The sequence below is a fragment of the Botryllus schlosseri genome, chromosome 16 (assembly GCF_051294905.1).
Source record: "Botryllus schlosseri isolate E-star chromosome 16, Bs_hap1, whole genome shotgun sequence".
NCBI lineage: Eukaryota > Metazoa > Chordata > Ascidiacea > Stolidobranchia > Styelidae > Botryllus > Botryllus schlosseri.
The window spans coordinates 1,469,401-1,489,766 of NC_137251.1; the positions used below are offsets into that span (position 1 = coordinate 1,469,401).

At 39.3% G+C, this 20,366-nt stretch overlaps 1 protein-coding gene across 3 annotated transcripts in view; it reads right to left on the minus strand.

The window, feature by feature from the left end:
- LOC145459003 (glutamine--fructose-6-phosphate aminotransferase [isomerizing] 2-like) overlaps positions 1 to 5,416 on the minus strand; it is a 97,953-nt gene extending 92,537 nt beyond the window's left edge. For all 3 annotated transcript variants that reach the window (XM_080337524.1, XM_080337521.1, XM_080337522.1), the window contains exon 1: positions 5,393 to 5,416. The gene's annotated coding sequence lies outside the window, so the exon portion shown is untranslated. The remainder of the gene's footprint in view (positions 1 to 5,392) is intronic.
- Positions 5,417 to 20,366: the final 14,950 nt, after the last annotated feature.

Below are 20,366 nucleotides of genomic sequence, written 5' to 3' on the forward strand. Positions count from 1 at the left end.
CATCACAGTGTTCGCTTTTGCCACGAAATAAGCTGCACTGTTTAGTGAGCCAGATCGAAGCGCGAAAATTTTCGATAATTCATGATACAATCGGCCAATAAGATCGGTAATTGCATATATATTGCTATCAATATCTTGTCCTCTCCTCGTTATCAGATTTACCGGAAACTGTAGGGCCCGTAAATAATAATTGAACATCTTCGGGCGCGTGGACCCACTGGTATGACTTCGTTACATGATTTTATTTCGTGACCTCCTGTCTGCTATATCAAAAATATGGAATCGCTCAAACGTACTAAACTAAAAGACGCACACGATTTCAAATTGGTATTTCTTCACTGGCATATATTTTTTTCCTGCTGGATGGTATTTGTCTTCTGAGGTTCAGATTGCCAAGACATAGGAACATGTGGCGCCAGTCATTTAGGCGCCTATCGACAATTTAACCTATTATTTTGTTATATAACGAAGTTTTCGGTCTGCGTAAGGGCAGCTCCGTTTCGGCCAAGGTTTTCGCGCTGCCGATCGTTGTGGCACACTTCTTGGAGTCTCATGTAATAAGTCCTAAATCGTTATATATCTTGGTGCGTAGTGGCGTGTTAATGGCCAACGCCGATATGTCCATTTCTATAAATCTTGCGTGTTTTTTCTTGGGGGAAGAGTACCAAATAATCAAGATATTTGGCAACTTAAAATCGCGCCCAGCGCGACTAATTTTGGAAAAAATTGCATAAATTTTCAAAAAATACTCTATAATTTTTGCTAATTCACGAAATAATTTGGGGCCCCCTTCGAGCTCGCCCTACCCCCAATTGGGGGGTTTGGGGTGCGGCAGTGAGACGGACTTTCAGCATTCCCGTGGCCACTTACTGGCCACGAATAATTTCGTGGCCGGCCACAGATATTCCGTGGCCGGCCATGAAAAGTGCTATTCTGTGGCCGGCCATGGTGATTTTCATGGCCGGCCATGAAATTTCGGTATGGCCGGCCATGAAATTTCCGTGGCCGGCCATGTCAAACTCATTCTCATGGCCGGCCATGACTAAATTTCATGGCCGGCCATAGCCAAATTTCATGGCCGGCTGCAATATATCAAGTTAGTATTGATGATAAGTACTGTACGTGGCCCAATCGTGGTCAAATGCATGATCAATTATGTTCTATTATGGGCGTACAGTAAATAGAACTAGGTGAGAGCGAGAGTTTAGCTCAGTTTATATGCATTTTCTCCCGAAATACCGGACGAATAGCGATACAATGAAACGACATGAAGAAGATGAAACGATCTGTAATAGTCTCTATATATCAATTAAAAACACACAAAATGATGTAAAGAATGCATTAAAAAGGGGGATATCCGCTAAATGAAACAGGAAATAATGGTATGGAAAGCTAGAAGCGATGAAGACATTATCAAAACTGGTAACTAGTAAGTGTTGATTTGTATCTTTTTTTTTTATAGAAATAGACCTAAATATTCGGCTGACACTCGTCACAGCTAATCGTATGCAACTGCATAGACTTGAAAAAAACAATGCATACCAGATATCTGTCAGAAAATCCCTGTAAGTTCCCCAAAAGCTGTGAAATTCACATGTCATTCTGTGGCCGGCCACAGAACAGCTCGGAGCTCGCTGTGGCCAGTGCTTCCCCCATTCTGATATTGATTTTCAACCGTAAGATGTGCAATGTGCATTGTGCAGTTGCAATCGATTGTAGAGTTAGTTTTATTTTGTAATTATGCAAACCTACCATAAAACAATGTGATGATGATAATGTCCTTCATATTTCAACTATGTTTATCGTTTATGATGAGTCTGCGATGCGAATAAGTGATACATATATATCTGATCATGTAGTTTAAGGATCATCATCATCATCATTGGTTTATTAGCAATTTTATCAGTTCAATACACCACAAAAATGCGATACAATGAAAAGACAGGAAGATGTCGAAGCGACAAGGAGTAGTCTATGGAATCTGACACCCACCTTGGCCTAAGCGATGTAAAGAGGAGGCATGCACACTGAATGAAAGTAAAGAAGATAGTATAGAAAAAGAATGCGACAAGAAATAGGGCGGCATGTCATGGGAAGCGAGATCGATAGGTCAGTCGTGGATGTAGGGCAGGGGCAGTTTAAAATCTTTCGTGGATTGCCCTGATGAGTTTATGAATAATACAATACTGTACTGGAAATTTGTCTTACTTCACTGCAGATTTTTTCGATTTACGCTTAAGTAGATTCGACTATATACCTCCTTGAATATAATCTATGTTTCATCGAGATACTGGATCGGTCAATATGCGGTCATTTTACCTGTTTTCTTGTTTTAAATACTAAATACCGTAATCAAAGTACCCGAAAGAAACAATTAGGGAATCAAAGAACCAAGAATATGTGGAAAATACTCTTTCAAGTTCCAGAAAAGCTGTGAAATCGGGGCTAATGCACGATGTAACGTAACTCGTAGAAATGCAAGGCCAAGGATATAGGAGTATGTGCATTTTCCGCCCGCATATCTGTTGTCACGGTGCACACTATAGCCTATGACGACAGTGTCATACAAATGATCGCATGATCTCATGCATGATCGCAGCTTCATATGATTCATATTTCCGACAGTTAATCACCGAGCATATGGATATTTTTTCACAAGAGCTTCCCTCATTTTAAATTAACAATCCACCGAATATTAGCCAATCTCCAGGGCATCAGAATTGCGCCAACTATCGCTTTGCAGATCTAAATTATACACTAACAGGTTGCGGCATTATGCTACTCAGATAGTCAATTCATATTTACCATTATATACAATAATAGGACGTTCAGAAACTCTATTTTGCGTTATTCGCTATATACTATATACATGGATATACGGTACTATATAACCATAGAATAAATCACTTTATTTCATAAATTTTAATAATACACTGTGATTGACTCCTAGCCCAAAATCACTTATGGATCAGGAATTGGCTATATAATCCAAATTCGAGCATTGCTTATTGCGATTTCAAATGTAAGGCCTTCGGTCGATTTCCAGTTTTGTCTTCACGTTTAGTAGTGAAGTAAATATATCGACGATACATTCCTATCAATTCACCCATTAATCTGGATGTATAGAGCATTTGCGAGTTGAACCATATTATATAGAATCTAATTACGTTTGTAGCAATCCTATTCAGACGTTTGTCCTATCGCATGACCATACCTATAGACGGCCATCACTCTCCTCCCACTTTTTAAAAGGGTAGGCTATTTTATATATTACCTAATACATTCTGCTTTTGTTTAATTGTGAAACTCGGTTATTGACTTCATCGCTGCATTCAGTTGTTCTATCCCCATTCAACGCGCGCTCCGAAACACGAGACTTTGTCGAATCACGAGGAAAATAATTTGGCTGCCCATTTGTCGTTATGGATGAGGCGAGATTACCTACCTTAGGTAATCGAGGCATGCCTGCCTCTACAGTCACTGTATGGCCTCTGGTCTGAAAGAACTTGCATCCTAAAACTTCCAGACCTATCGCACTCACATCCCACAATGGATGTGCCCAAATTCCGTGCTTGCCCTCGAACTCATTTTCATCATCACATTTGTTAGCGCGTATCCTACTGGCGCTTTCGAGAGGATGGCACGTGTGCGACTTAAAATATAACACATGACATATAACGACCTAATATTCAAATCAACTTCGCGAATGCTGTTTCCAATATTAGCATGTTGTGCAGCCATTGTCAAATATCCAATTGTTCAACTCGTATCCGCCCACGGAACACGTTATGAATGGGAAATTATACTTCCGAAATGCACCAATTCCTTGTTTACCAACAATTGCATTTTATCATTCGATCAGATTCAAAGCGTCATGAGCACTTTGTCTGCACATTGCCGTATTTTCACGAGACGATCCACCTTTATATAATGATTGTCGATGTAGCCAATTACCCGTGTACAAAGCTAATTTCCACTACGATCGGATAATTATCTGCCAAAACTTCAATTTTGTATTTCCATCGAGTAAATTCATGAACTCTCCACTTAATGACTTAGTCGACTCGAATCATAGCTGTTCAATAAGGAAATAGTCTACTATCCCAGAATACTACTCAAATAGGTTTTTCATACATGCAGACATATACAACGTTATTTCTACTTCTACTTGAGTATCAACGCTGACTACTTTGACCAGCGTAAAATTTATTTCCTCTATCTAATCAAGTTATCCGGGCAAACTAAATAGAATTGAAGATAATAATTGTTGATGCGCCTTTATATCGACTTCATGGGCATCAGCAGTGGACAATGTAGGCCTACGACATTTTCTAAAATACTATCAGCTACTGTATCGACATGTAACATGTATCGGAAAACAGCTATCATGCACCAAATAATCAGCCTATTACTGGGTGATATCAATATTGCTTCTTCCGCAGAACGAAATTGTTTTTTATCGATCATTTTTGGACGCTGAGAAGGTAATAATACCTGCGGTACCTTCTCTTGGTCGAGGGGCGATAAGAAAGTCTCCTGTACAATGTGATGATTTGCGTTCGCATTGAGCGACACTCTTTCTGTCATTGACCGTGGTGTCGGGTGATTTCCAGATTCCAACTTCATATCTTCTGTGACTCCGGGCGACGACCGAAGGGACCCACACTTCGGAAGAGGTGTCACTGGTTCGACTTTTGCCGGCGTCGGCATTTCTAACAGATTTGAAACCCGGTCCATGATTTCACTCCTGGCCACTCCAGATTTTGCTTGGCTCCTTAAGACTGGTTCAAGCGAATCGGCAGTATTTTTGGTACTCACTTTCCGGACGGTAGTCAAATAAGTTGTCGCTTCATTGACGTCTCTTCTGGCTTTTTTGAATAGTTTTGCCGTCTTGTGTAGAATAGACGTCACCTTTTTCACGAATTTTGCTTGATGCTGGACACGTGCTGTCACCTGACCTTTATTAGCCCGAGTCGTTAGCTGTCGTTGTTGAGTGGTCTTCATCAGTTGAGTGTTTTTGCGAAGGGTGCGAGTGTCCTCTTTATGTTTTCGTAGCCAAAATAACTTCATGATTGATTACTACTCACCTCCCCACTCTTCAGAAATATGTGAAAGTCCACTCTCTTCTGAAGACGAATATTCCAGAAGCAACAATGATTACCAGGCGCCTTGAATTACAATTCCGTCGGGTGCCTCCATATGTGTTTGTAGATAGATCTTGCCTCCAATGTTGTTAGTAGGAAGATATTGTGTTTTTGCCTGGTTCTTTTGCTTGTAATTCAATTTGGTAAATCACTGTTGCAGGTGGTGAAGTCTTCAAAGTGTCTTGAACTTTCAATGACCTTACGGTCCAGTCTTAGATAGCATACCTGTACGTACTTGACCTTGGTACCTTAATACAACCAAATACTCCAATTAGACTTTACATTCAAGTAGCAATGTTACCATAGCAACAAACATTCGTAAAATGCATCCAACTGTCACTAAAGTTTTCTAAAATCGTGCAATTCAACACATATGCGATTAAGACCATATTTCAACAGCAATTCCACGTATCCTATACTCTATCTCATGTATTCAATTGACCCAGGGCCAAAGCATTCTGGAGAAGGGCTTGTTACATCTTCATATTATCGTTTAAGGCTGATCAAGATTTTTTGTGTATTTGTATAATCTAGGGTACTTATCTAGTTTTATGACGGTTCTCACAAGCAACTTGTCTTGGTTTTATAACCGTCTAACCTCACTCAAGTGTAGGGGTCCTAGTCGCTAGTGCGTGGACTAGTTATAACGCATACTAAATAATTCACACAAAATCACACAATTTTCAATATACATTGATCCCAAAAAGGCAATAATTACTTACACATATATACGTAATCACTTTATTAACCGTTTTCCTGGGGAGACGCTAAGTGTGAATATAATATGACGCATAATATATAATACATACAGTACATATATCGCCAATTCACTGTAACGCCTTTTCATTGTAAAAGTTCGCAAACACCGAAAATGGCGGAGACAGTATTATAAAGCAACTTAAAATTTACATGTATTGTACATAACAATTACAGATATGCCGGGATTAGCCTCCATACGCTAATCCTGCGCATTCGCTTCAGACACCTTTGTTACGCACAACGAGCGTGTCAGATTTGGGTTGTATGTAGGGTGGTCTTCACTAATCACCTACCTATCGGCAGTTAGTTGACCAAAACGATCACCTAATTTTGTTAATGACCTTCTTCAATAAGTTATCTGCCTACGGCCTTATATACTGTGTCGTAAGTATTTTCTGGGCTATAATGCTGACACTATTCCCAGAGAACATCAGATAATGTTTCCTTATAAGGATTATTGGTGGGTAATCACACCTCTGTTGTTTAACAACAACACATGTGTGATTAATAGCGTCATATGGGCCGCCGTGGTAGTTACTTTCAACTTAAACGAAAGCTGTAGAGTGTACAGTATACATAAACAGTAATCCATAATCTATACGGCTATCGCTAACAGATATGTCGTCCTAATTTTAAAGGCATGCTTGTTCCCAATATCGGCATACTACGGATATTCAATTAATGCAGTAAAGCATACAAGCATCAGTTCAAACATAAAATTACGCCATACACTCAAATTACCGTGCCTCATCTCCAATTTAATCTTTGGAGTGCAAAATAAGTAAGTCAAGAAATACGAAATATAATGCATTACAGGCTATACATTAAAATTAGTACTTCACCATATAGGCGAATATACGATTCATAATTGTTTACAAATTGCGAATAATGATACAGGACGAGTAGCCACTAATACTTGACACAAATTGACACTATATTGCTTTAAAAGGGTCATATAAAGACACCATAAAACAGAGTCTGATAACTCGGTTCACAAGCATTATGTTATTTCGATATACCAGCTCAACGTGGATTTTTTTCTAGCAAAATGACATTCGAACTTCAATACAGTGCGTCAAGACTGCTAACTAGAACTACACACTTTTTGTAGATATCATTTTTGATAATATCTGTATACTCGATCCTTATCCATAATGAGCACCTAGTACTATAAATAGGACATATTTTATTAATTTCCGAAATATGCTCAGTTTCAAATCTTGTACATATTACGACATTCTGACACTAGTCAACAACATCTTTACAATTAATACAACTTATCTCGCTCGCATGATGCTTCTACTGGCAAAATACGGTTCATTTGTTATCATTACATTTGCATTTTAAGCTCCGACTATATACTTCTGATATCCCCTAACACTATCCTATTTCTCGAATCCAAAAAGGTCTGGAATTACCGTCCTATGTTTAGATCCGCGCTAATACAATAATGACGGCGACTAACGTATTATCCTATATCTAATGTGTGACGATCAACATCTGGCCATATGTCCAAGCTTCCGGTATTTAAATTCAGCTAACTTCCTCATCGCATCACTCGGGCATTTAACTTGGTGATGTATTTTCTAGTTTATGATGTCATCAACCTCGTCCTAATTTCACTATTGGTTTTAACAAACAAAAAAGATTCATATAAACCTTGTTGCATCGTTATTCAACATTTTGAACAGCCCGTAGATTTTGATAATAATCCGTGATATCTCAAAACATACACAACGGTCCGAATTTTAGATAGCGCCAGTTAGCCATAGTTGCTATGCATTCATCAGCGTAACTAAATCCTAGAATTACGGGTCCCCAATTGATGATCGTTTGGTTATAATAACCGTAATGCCACAGTTTTTCCCGCTTCTATACCGACTCGTTTATCAATCCCTTTCCTAATTGTGTCACATTATTTTTCGCCTGCAAACATATTCACATATTTTATATCGGTATTTGTGATAAATTACATCGGTATTTGTAATAAATAACATAAATTCACGGGGCTCGATTTTATAGAACTACTAAAGTAGTATTAACACCTTTATTTCCCATTTCTGCCTTAAAAGCACACAGGTTAATGTAATTTCCACCCGGTAAAAAGCAGTGTGCCCATTAATAATTTTCCGTTTATGACACGGCGGACTTCGCATGAGCGCCGGGACGAAACACCGTTGACTTAGGGCAGATCGTGCACAAGCTCCGTGAAATCCACATAACATTCTGTGGCCGGCCACAGAGCAGCTCGCAGCTCGCTGTGGCCGGTGCTTCCCCCGATCTGATACCACTGTGATTCTAATAGAATTCTCGGGAATTATATATGTTCATGTGAAACACAAAAAATAGCAGGGGCATCATGGCATTTTTCAGCTTACAATTTTTACCGGAATTCCTAAAACCACTTGCCAGATTTTACAATATTTATTTTGTGACAGGTTATCGGGATACCTGATCAAGAATGCGACTCAATCAGTAAACACAGGTGCCCAACTGTAACACAGATTTGCAATAAAAATGGTTTGAAATAACTTAGGAATAAGAACAGACCAGAATCACAACCAGTTCAATGAAATATCGCGTTGATCAATACATAGACACACTTGAATTTCAGACAAAATCGATATATATATAATTGAAGAATTACCCATGTTGGGACCCTAAAGGAAGATATTCAACCGCATCAGTGGACGTAAGTACCCCTAATAAAGAATTAGTGACAAACAATAAGCTTCGGAATAACTCAGGAACAGAACAGAATCCAATCGAATTCGGTGGAATATCGCGTCGTTCAATCCAAAGATACACTTGAATTTCTGACAAAATCGGCACATATATAATTGAAGAATTACCCATGCTGGGACCCTAAAGGAAGATATTCAACCTCATCAGTGGACGTAAGTACCCCTAATAAAGAATTATTGACGATCATTAAGCTTCGGAATGACAAAGGAACAGAACAGAATCCGAATGAATTCGGTGGAATATCACCTCGTTCAATACATGAACACACTTGAAATCCCGACGAAATCGATACATATATAATTGAAGAATTACCCATGTTGAGACCCTAAAGGAAGATGTTCAACCCCATCAGTGGACGTAAGTACCCCTAATAAAGAGTTATTGACAAACAATAAGCTTCGGAATAACTCAGGAACAGAACAGAATCCAATCGAATTCGGTGGAATATCGCGTCGTTCAATCCAAAGATACACTTGAATTTCTGACAAAATCGGCACATATATAATTAAAGAATTACCCATGCTGGGACCTTAAAGGAAGATGTTAAACCCCATCAGTGGACGTAAGTACCCCTAATGAAGAGTTATTGACAAACAATAAGCTTCGGAATAACTCAGGAACAGAACAGAATCCAATCGAATTCGGTGGAATATCGCGTCGTTCAATCCAAAGATACACTTGAATTTCTGACAAAATCGGCACATATATAATTAAAGAATTACCCATGCTGGGACCCTAAAGGAAGATATTCAACCCCATCAGTGGACGTGAGTACCCCTAATGAAGAGTTATTGACAAACAATAAGCTTCGGAATAACTCAGGAACAGAACAGAATCCAATCGAATTCGTTGGAATATCGCGTCGTTCAATCAAAAGATACACTTGAATTTCTGACAAAATCGGCACATATATAATTGAAGAATTACCCATGCTGGGACCCTAAAGGAAGATATTCAACCCCATCAGTGGACGTAAGTACCCCTAATAAAGAATTATTGACGATCATTAAGCTTCGGAATGACAAAGGAACAGAACAGAATTCGAATGAATTCGGTGGAATATCACCTCGTTCAATACTTAGACACACTTGAATTACCGACAAAATCGATACATATATAATTGAAGAATTACCCATGTTGGGACCTTAGAGGAAGATATTCAACCGCATCAGTGGACGTAACTACCCCTAATAAAGAATTATTGACAAAAAATAGGCTTCGGAATAACTCAGGAACAGAACAGAATCCAATCGAATTCGGTGGAATATCGCGTCGTTCAATCCATAGATACACTTGAATTTCTGACAAAATCGGCACATATATAATTAAAGAATTACCCATGCTGGGACCCTAAAGGAAGATATTCAACCCATCAGTGGACGTATGTACCCCTAATAGAGAATTAGTGACGATCATTAAGCTTCGGAATGACAAAGGAACAGAACAGAATCCGAATGAATTCGGTGGAATATCACCTCGTTAAATACATAAACACACTTGAAATCCCGACGAAATCGATACATATATAATTGAAGAATTACCCATGCTGGGACCCTAAAGGAAGATATTCAACCCCATCAGTGGACGTAAGTACCCCTAATAAAGAATTATTGACGATCATTAAGCTTCGGAATGACAAAGGAACAGAACAGAATTCGAATGAATTCGGTGGAATATTACCTCGTTCAATACATAAACACACTTGAAATCCCGACGAAATCGATACATATATAATTGAAGAATTACCCATGCTGGGACCCTAAAGGAAGATATTCAACCGCATCAGTGGACGTAAGTACCCCTATTAAAAAATTATTTACGATCATCAAGCTTCGGAATGACGAAGGAACAGAACAGCATCCGAATGAATTCGGTGGAATATCGCCTCGTTCAATCCATAGATACACTTGAATTTCTGACAAAATCGGCACATATATAATTAAAGAATTACCCATGCTGGGACCCTAAAGAAAGATATTCAACCCCATCAGTGGACGTATGTATTCCTAATAGAGAATTAGTGACGATCATTAAGCTTCGGAATGACAAAGGAACAGAACAGAATCCGAATGAATTCGGTGGAATATCACCTCGTTCAATACATGAACACACTTGAAATCCCGACGAAATCGATACATATATAATTGAAGAATTACCCATGCTGGGACCCTAAAGGAAGATGTTCAACCCCATCAGTGGACGTAAGTACCCCTAATGAAGAGTTATTGACAAACAATAAGCTTCGGAATAACTCAGGAACAGAACAGAATCCAATCGAATTCGGTGGAATATCGCGTCGTTCAATCCAAAGATACACTTGAATTTCTGACAAAATCGGCACATATATAATTAAAGAATTACCCATGCTGGGACCCTAAAGGAAGATGTTAAACCCCATCAGTGGACGTAAGTACCCCTAATGAAGAGTTATTGACAAACAATAAGCTTCGGAATAACTCAGGAACAGAACAGAATCCAATCGAATTCGGTGGAATATCGCGTCGTTCAATCCAAAGATACACTTGAATTTCTGACAAAATCGGCACATATATAATTAAAGAATTACCCATGCTGGGACCCTAAAGGAAGGTATTCAACCCCATCAGTGGACGTGAGTACCAATGAAGAGTTATTGACAAACAATAAGCTTCGGAATAACTCAGGAACAGAACAGAATCCAATCGAATTCGTTGGAATATCGCGTCGTTCAATCAAAAGATACACTTGAATTTCTGACAAAATCGGCACATATATAATTGAAGAATTACCCATGCTGGGACCCTAAAGGAAGATATTCAACCCCATCAGTGGACGTAAGTACCCCTAATAAAGAATTATTGACGATCATTAAGCTTCGGAATGACAAAGGAACAGAACAGAATTCGAATGAATTCGGTGGAATATCACCTCGTTCAATACTTAGACACACTTGAATTACCGACAAAATCGATACATATATAATTGAAGAATTACCCATGTTGGGACATTAGAGGAAGATATTCAACCGCATCAGTGGACGTAACTACCCCTAATAAAGAATTATTGACAAAAAATAGGCTTCGGAATAACTCAGGAACAGAACAGAATCCAATCGAATTCGGTGGAATATCGCGTCGTTCAATCCATAGATACACTTGAATTTCTGACAAAATCGGCACATATATAATTAAAGAATTACCCATGCTGGGACCCTAAAGGAAGATATTCAACCGCATCAGTGGACGTAAGTACCCCTATTAAAAAATTATTTACGATCATCAAGCTTCGGAATGACGAAGGAACAGAACAGCATCCGAATGAATTCGGTGGAATATCGCCTCGTTCAATCCATAGATACACTTGAATTTCTGACAAAATCGGCACATATATAATTAAAGAATTACCCATGCTGGGACCCTAAAGGAAGATATTCAACCGCATCAGTGGACGTAAGTACCCCTATTAAAAAATTATTTACGATCATCAAGCTTCGGAATGACGAAGGAACAGAACAGCATCCGAATGAATTCGGTGGAATATCGCCTCGTTCAATCCATAGATACACTTGAATTTCTGACAAAATCGGCACATATATAATTAAAGAATTACCCATGCTGGGACCCTAAAGAAAGATATTCAACCCCATCAGTGGACGTATGTATTCCTAATAGAGAATTAGTGACGATCATTAAGCTTCGGAATGACAAAGGAACAGAACAGAATCCGAATGAATTCGGTGGAATATCGCCTCGTTCAATCCATAGATACACTTGAATTTCTGACAAAATCGGCACATATATAATTAAAGAATTACCCATGCTGGGACCCTAAAGAAAGATATTCAACCCCATCAGTGGACGTATGTATTCCTAATAGAGAATTAGTGACGATCATTAAGCTTCGGAATGACAAAGGAACAGAACAGAATCCGAATGAATTCGGTGGAATATCACCTCGTTCAATACATAAACACACTTGAAATCCCGACGAAATCGATACATATATAATTGAAGAATTACCCATGCTGGGACCCTAAAGGAAGATATTCAACCCCATCAGTGGACGTAAGTACCCCTAATAAAGAATTATTGACGATCATTAAGCTTCGGAATGACAAAGGAACAGAACAGAATTCGAATGAATTCGGTGGAATATTACCTCGTTCAATACATAAACACACTTGAAATCCCGACGAAATCGATACATATATAATTGAAGAATTACCCATGCTGGGACCCTAAAGGAAGATATTCAACCGCATCAGTGGACGCAAGTACCCCTATTAAAAAATTATTTACGATCATCAAGCTTCGGAATGACGAAGGAACAGAACAGCATCCGAATGAATTCGGTGGAATATCGCCTCGTTCAATCCATAGATACACTTGAATTTCTGACAAAATCGGCATATATATAATTAAAGAATTACCCATGTTGGGACCCTAAAGGAAGATGTTCAACCCTATCAGTGGACGTAAGTACCCCTAATAAAGAATTATTGACGATCATCAAGCTTCGGAATAACTCAGGAGCAGAACAGAATCCGATCGAATTCGGTGGAATATCCCGTTAGTCAATATATTAATACTTCAAGTTACTCCTACAACGTGATATGTACAATTCATTTATGTTGTTGTACATGATAACTAACCAAATTGGCGCCGGCTTTGCATCGAACACAATTTCCTTTTTAAAGCAGTTCCAAGAATATATATAGTCTACTAGTTAGAGTATAGCGAAAAGTAACGATATAGCGTGTGAAATTGTGTTTCCAAATGTATAGGTGGAGGGGGGTATATTCAGTTTATTTTCGTCTACTCCAGTGGTTCCCAACGTGGGCGATATCGCCCCCCAGGGGGCGATTTCGCGGTCTAGGGGGCGATAGGGGGGCGAAAATGGGAAAATGGACAAAGGGGGCGACGGGGCGAGAAAAGAACGAAGGAGGAGATAGGGGTGCGATGACGCGTCAAAACGGATGACCTTTTTTTTTCATTTAGTCAACCCACGGTAATTTCGTTACAAAAGTGTGTCAAATTAGACATCGAGCCGAAAATTTGACCTTTTTTTTTAGTCAACCCGCCGGTGATTACAGTTTGTATGCCCAATTTTCGGTAAACAAAATTTGGGGGGCGATGATCGGTGTTGACCTTGAAAAGGGGGCGATGGGTCGAAAAAGGTTGGGAACCACTGGTCTACTCCTTCGGTATAATTTACCAATGTAGATGAGCAGGCACCGTTGGTTGGATCACTAGACACCATTCTATCTAGGATTTCAGAAAACTTTGAAATATAGTCGCTCTTATGATCAAGTATAGTGCGGCGCGGATGGACAACTACTCTGATATCTTGTCTTTTCAATTCGCTGGCCCTACTTCGGTCCAACTCTAAGGTCGGATTCTTGAAATGATCGTGATCCTGTCGTAAAACCCCGATATTATTCATTTACTCACACGGCAGTGTTGGGATCAAGTCACTACCTTCGAGTCACGAGTCATCTCGAGTCATTGCATATTTTGACTCGAGTCAAATTAAGTCAATCGATTTTCGAAGGTGACTTTAGTCAAGTCAAGTCACTCATTTTTTGGAGGTGGCTTGAGTCGAATCAAGTCGAGTCAAGTTAAGTCACGAGAAAAGTCACAATTCAACTCAAATTGAATTTTCGGAGTATGAGTGATAATTCAAAGTCATTAGCATCACTCGTTGCGTGAAAGACAGATTAATTGAATTAAAATTGATTGAATCAAACAACGAATATAAATTTAAATACCTGAGTAACCGTGTAGCTGAATGCTACAGTCTGGTAGTATCAGCAGATCTAGGCAGTGGTTCTCAACCTTTTTGTCTCCGCGGACCCCCTTGAACCTGTCACAGACCCCCGCGGACCCCCAAGTTTTAGATCGGATTTAGCTCGATTATCGAGTAACCGTTATCTGCCTTGCCTGCAAATATCGACCTTATGCTATAGGGATCAAGCAACCAGAATGCTAACATTCCCAACGGATTGTCTGATAGCATGCAAGGTTATAGTTGTTGAAGAGAGATTTCTAAAATATGAAATCTGAAGTTTTAAGCAGAACAATAACTACCAATAGCATGTATATCGCGCGAAGCGTTAAAAAAATTTCAGTTCAGTGCAGCTTTGCGCCCCACTTCAGATGCTTTCACCTATCCTAGTTTGAGAACCAAAACAGATGAATGTGGAGGATTGCAAATACTACGAAATCACCGTGATGGACCTTACTACTTCCATTTTTTATTCTTTCCCCAAACCCCCACAAAACATTTCTGAACAGCAATATGTTTGTATCAGTAGGCTGTTGGAAATTAAATTGAGTTCGAGGTGTAGGTTATTTGATCTCCGACGGTCATTCTGATTATGTAAGTCATGAAGTTTTGGTAGTAATAAAGTGAAACTGCCTCGTGATATCCCTAATTAGAAAAAAATCCACCCTTTTGCAAATTTAGAGGTCTCGTGGACCCCCTGCAAATGCTTCGCGGACCTCCAGGGGTCCGTAGAGCCCGGTTGAGAACCACTGAACTAGAGGATCGAATAAGAATCCGCGAGAAGTGATACAAATTGATATTGTACAATACAATACCCATCTACACATAGATGAGAATACAAACGCATCAACATATTCGTTTGAATCAAACTATACAAGAGGGTTGGTAAAGAGAATCCCGGAGAATTTATTTGAGATGTAACAATGGAGGTCCAGTGAGAGGTACAAGTACAATCAGTGAATGACTGGTTGCTCTCAGGACAGTCACGAGTGACACCGGCGTATATCGAACAATCGTAACATATTTAATATTAAGGGATTTAATCGATACTGGGTACTTGATGACTTGAAATTTACTCGTAAATTTTACTTCGAGTCACGAGTCAATCCACATTTTTGAAGGGCCGAGTCAAGTCAAGTCATATACGAAAAGGTTAACTCGAGTCATCCCAACACTGTCACACGGTGGTTTTGAATATTGATTGACACAAAACAAACAGGAATTAAAAAAAAATAAAGAGCAACCCCAACCCTAATCTGAAATAGCCTAGCTATGTCAACTTGGACTTAGCATGTGGTTTATTTCTATGAACTGCTGTTCAATGCAACTATTGATGCCAGGGCGGAAGAGGATACGGCTGCCCTTTTCTTTGTGAAAAAGCACTGGTGTAGCTCCAATCCGGCTCCACCTCTGCGCTATCTCAGGTGTAAATTCAGGACGTGATACGGGGAGAGACATGTGAGGCACCGCGTGTGTATGGTTGGTACTTGCATGGCTGACCGGATAAGAATACCGAGTGCCGTAGGCTTTTCATATTTTCGAACAAAGTCGTTTTTTTAATGCTTTACTGAATTTTTATGATTATACTTCTGTTCTTTTGGCTCACTTACGAATATTAATTTAATAATTTTTCCGCTACTTTCAATCGTGCACTCACGCGGAATTTGTAGTAACACATTTTCGTTTTATCGCAGTCTCGTGGTCTTTTGATATGATGAAAGTTGCAATTATATGACTATATCAGTGTAATCTGGTGCTGTTTCGACCATATACATACAAGAACAGAGCGTGATACGAATATTCCTCGTTTGAATGATCCTGACAGTTATCCGATTGACTGTTCAACGTTATAGGCTAGTAATTGATCGTTTACAACATTTGACCACCATTCACTACGCAATCGGCATATTAATTGTTCAGAAATATAGAGTGAAAGAAGAGACGAGACACAGTTGAGGAACAAACGAGCCCAACCTCCACCTGATTGCAGACGAAATTGTGTTCCCGCGCTGGTGATATCTAGGGCTGGGCACAATGATTCGAGTACTCGAATCTGAATCGAGTATTAACTTTAATGATTCGAGTCGAGTAGTAAAAGACGATGTTTTCGAGTACTGAAATTATACTCTTCTCGCCACTGCATGTTATTTTATTAGCGAAAATTGCAGTTTCAATACTATTTTCCAATCTGGAAGCCTTGAAACCTTGATTGGCCTATCGCAACGTACGAAACATATAGTACAGAGCCACGAACGTTGCGTGACGTAACACATTTCCGAAGCCCTGATCATCCCACAACATTGTAACGAAATGCAACGAAATCGGTATGGTCGAAAAAGTACCAAAATATCTTTAATTTGATGCATAACAAGGCATTATATGCTATGTGGTGGCATAAAAGATACATATTTAAGGTTGGACATCTTTCATTACGTTATGACGTAATAATGAATGATACTCGATACTCGACTCGACTCGAAGCATAATACATGATTCAAATTCGAATCACCCAGGTACTCGAATTTGCACAGCCCTAGTGATATCATACTTTGACAGAGCGACGCGTTCTCTCTTAAATTCTGCTGGTCATGTGGTAATTGAACGAGAGGACGCGCGTACGTTCTGTTCCTTTGTCATTCCGAAGCTTAATGATCGTCAATAATTCTTTATGAGGGGTACTTACGTCCACTGATGGGGTTGAATATCTTCCTTTAGGGTCCCAGCATGGGTAATTCTTCAATTATATATGTACCGATTTTGTCAGAAATTCAAGTGTATCTATGGATTGAACGACGCGATATTCCACCGAATTCGATTGGATTCTGTTCTGTTCCTGAGTTATTCCGAAGCTTGATGATCGTCAATAATTCTTTATTAGGGGTACTTACGTCCACTGATGGGGTTGAATATCTTCCTTTAGAGTCCCAACATGGGTAATTCCTCAATTATATATGTATCGATTTCGTCAGAAATTCAAGTGTATCTATGGATTGAACGACGCGATATTCCACCGAATTCGATTGGATTCTGTTCTGTTCCTGAGTTATTCCGAAGCCTAATGATCGTCAATAATTCTTTATTAGGGGTACTTACGTCCACTGATGGGGTTGAATATCTTCCTTTAGGGTCCCAGCATGGGTAATTCTTTAATTATATATGTGCCGATTTTGTCAGAAATTCAAGTGTATCTATGGATTGAACGACGCCATATTTCACCGAATTCGATTGGATTCTGTTCTGTTCCTGAGTTATTCCGAAGCTTAATGATCGTCAATAATTCTTTATTAGGGGTACTTACGTCCACTGATGGGGTTGAATATCTCCCTTTAGAGTCCCAGCATGGGTAATTCTTCAATTATATATGTATCGATTTCGTCGGAAATTCAATTGTGTCTATGTATTGAACGGCGCGATATTCCGCCGAATTCGATTGGATTCTGTTCCTGAGTTATTCCGAAGCTTATTGTTTGTCAATATTTTTTTTATAAGGTCACTTACGTCCACTGATGGGGTTGAATATCTTCCTTTAGGGTCCCAGCATGGGTAATTCTTCAATTATATATGTACCGATTTTGTCAGAAATTCAAGTGTATCTATGGATTGAACGACGCGATATTCCACCGAATTCGATTGGATTCTGTTCTGTTCCTGAGTTATTCCGAAGCTTGATGATCGTCAATAATTCTTTATTAGGGGTACTTACGTCCACTGATGGGGTTGAATATCTTCCTTTAGGGTCCCAGCATGGGTAATTCCTCAATTATATATGTATCGATTTCGTCAGAAATTCAAGTGTATCTATGGATTGAACGACGCGATATTCCACCGAATTCGATTGGATTCTGTTCTGTTCCTGAGTTATTCCGAAGCTTAATGATCGTCAATAATTCTTTATTAGGGGTACTTACGTCCGCTAATGGGGTTGAACATCTTCCTTTAGGGTCCCAACATGGGTAATTCTTTAATTATATATGTGCCGATTTTGTCAGAAATTCAAGTGTATCTATGGATTGAACGACGCGATATTTCACCGAATTCGATTGGATTCTGTTCTGTTCCTGAGTTATTCCGAAGCTTGATGATCGTCAATAATTCTTTATTAGGGGTACTTACGTCCACTGATGGGGTTGAATATCTTCCTTGAGGGTCCCAGCATGGGTAATTCCTCAATTATATATGTATCGATTTCGTCAGAAATTCAAGTGTATCTATGGATTGAACGACGCGATATTCCACCGAATTCGATTGGATTCTGTTCTGTTCCTGAGTTATTCCGAAGCTTAATGATCGTCAATAATTCTTTATTAGGGGTACTTACGTCCACTAATGGGGTTGAACATCTTCCTTTAGGGTCTCAACATGGGTAATTCTTTAATTAAATATGTGCCGATTTTGTCAGTAATTCAAGTGTATCTATGGATTGAACGGCGCGATATTCCACCGAATTCGATTAGATTCTGTTCTGTTCCTGAGTTATTCCGAAGCTTAATGATCGTCAATAATTCTTTATTACGGGTACTTACGTCCACTGATGGGGTTGAATATCTTCCTTTAGGGTCCCAGCATGGGTAATTCCTCAATTATATATGTATCGATTTCGTCGGAAATTCAAGTGTGTCCATGTATTAAACGAGGCGATATTCCACCGAATTCATTCGGATTCTGTTCCGTTCCTTTGTCATTCCGAAGCTTAATGATCGTCAATAATTCTTTATGAGGGGTACTTACGTCCACTGATGGGGTTGAATATCTTCCTTTAAGGTCCCAGCATGGGTAATTCTTTAATTATATATGTGCCGATTTTGTCAGAAATTCAAGTGTATCTATGGATTGAACGACGCGATATTCCACCGAATTCGATTGGATTCTGTTCTGTTCCTGAGTTATTCCGAAGCTTGATAATCGTCAATAATTCTTTATTAGGGGTACTTACGTCCACTGATGGGGTTGAACATCTTTCTTTAGGGTCCCAACATGGGTAGGGGAGACCGGGGACAAATGTAACTAGGGGCAAATGTAACAATCGTCCTCACCGCTAGTAGGATGGAGAAATCAGCTTGATATTTTAAGTGCGCATGCAGTAGTTATCTCTCCTATTATACCTGGAGTTACGTTGAGCTACGATGCGAAACCCCGGAATAATTTGCAAAAAACGAAATTTTTGACCCTTGAGTAAAGTTTTTCTGGTCTGGAATAATTTGTCTAGACGAATAGTACCTCAAGTAGTTACAACGTAATATGTGTAGATGGAACAATGTTACTATAGTCTACCGTGGTGATGGAAAGAATAGGACTTGCATCGCCGGGAAGGTACCATACTGAGACACTAATCATGGTCGAGCGTGTCAGGGGCAATCGTAACACTCCGTTACTTTTGCCCCGTTACAATATGTTCCCGTTACAATATGTTATCAATTCTGAATGTCTTTGTTCATATGTTGGTATTACCATTCATCTACTGCAGAATAATTTTGCAACAGCCAGAAGTTCACCAGAACAGATACTGCCTTGCGATACCAATTCTAACATGATCATCTGTCGAAACGGCCATACAATAGTGGTGATGTGAATCTGACGGTTCGGTTATTTTCGTGATTCAACAATCCCTTCTCATGTTGATCGACTTTTGGTGTGTCGAACTTCAATAGTCATGGATTAATTCTTGTCCTCTGACTTTGATCATGGCCCACTTACATTTTGATATTTGATGTGAACAATTTATGTAAATTTTCTACAGCACAGATAAATGTCATTATAGCTTTGACGCCACACAATGTTGCGTCCTCGTTTTACTATACTATCATCGGCCCATTCAACCAAGATATGTTAGCCAGGTCGGTTTCGCACCTTCGCAGGTGACCGAATGACCAACCCATTATGCCCGCTGAACAACAGAACCTTGGTAGAAGAGGCCGAATATGGGGTGCCTTTATTTTGTACATGCAAGCTAATGAA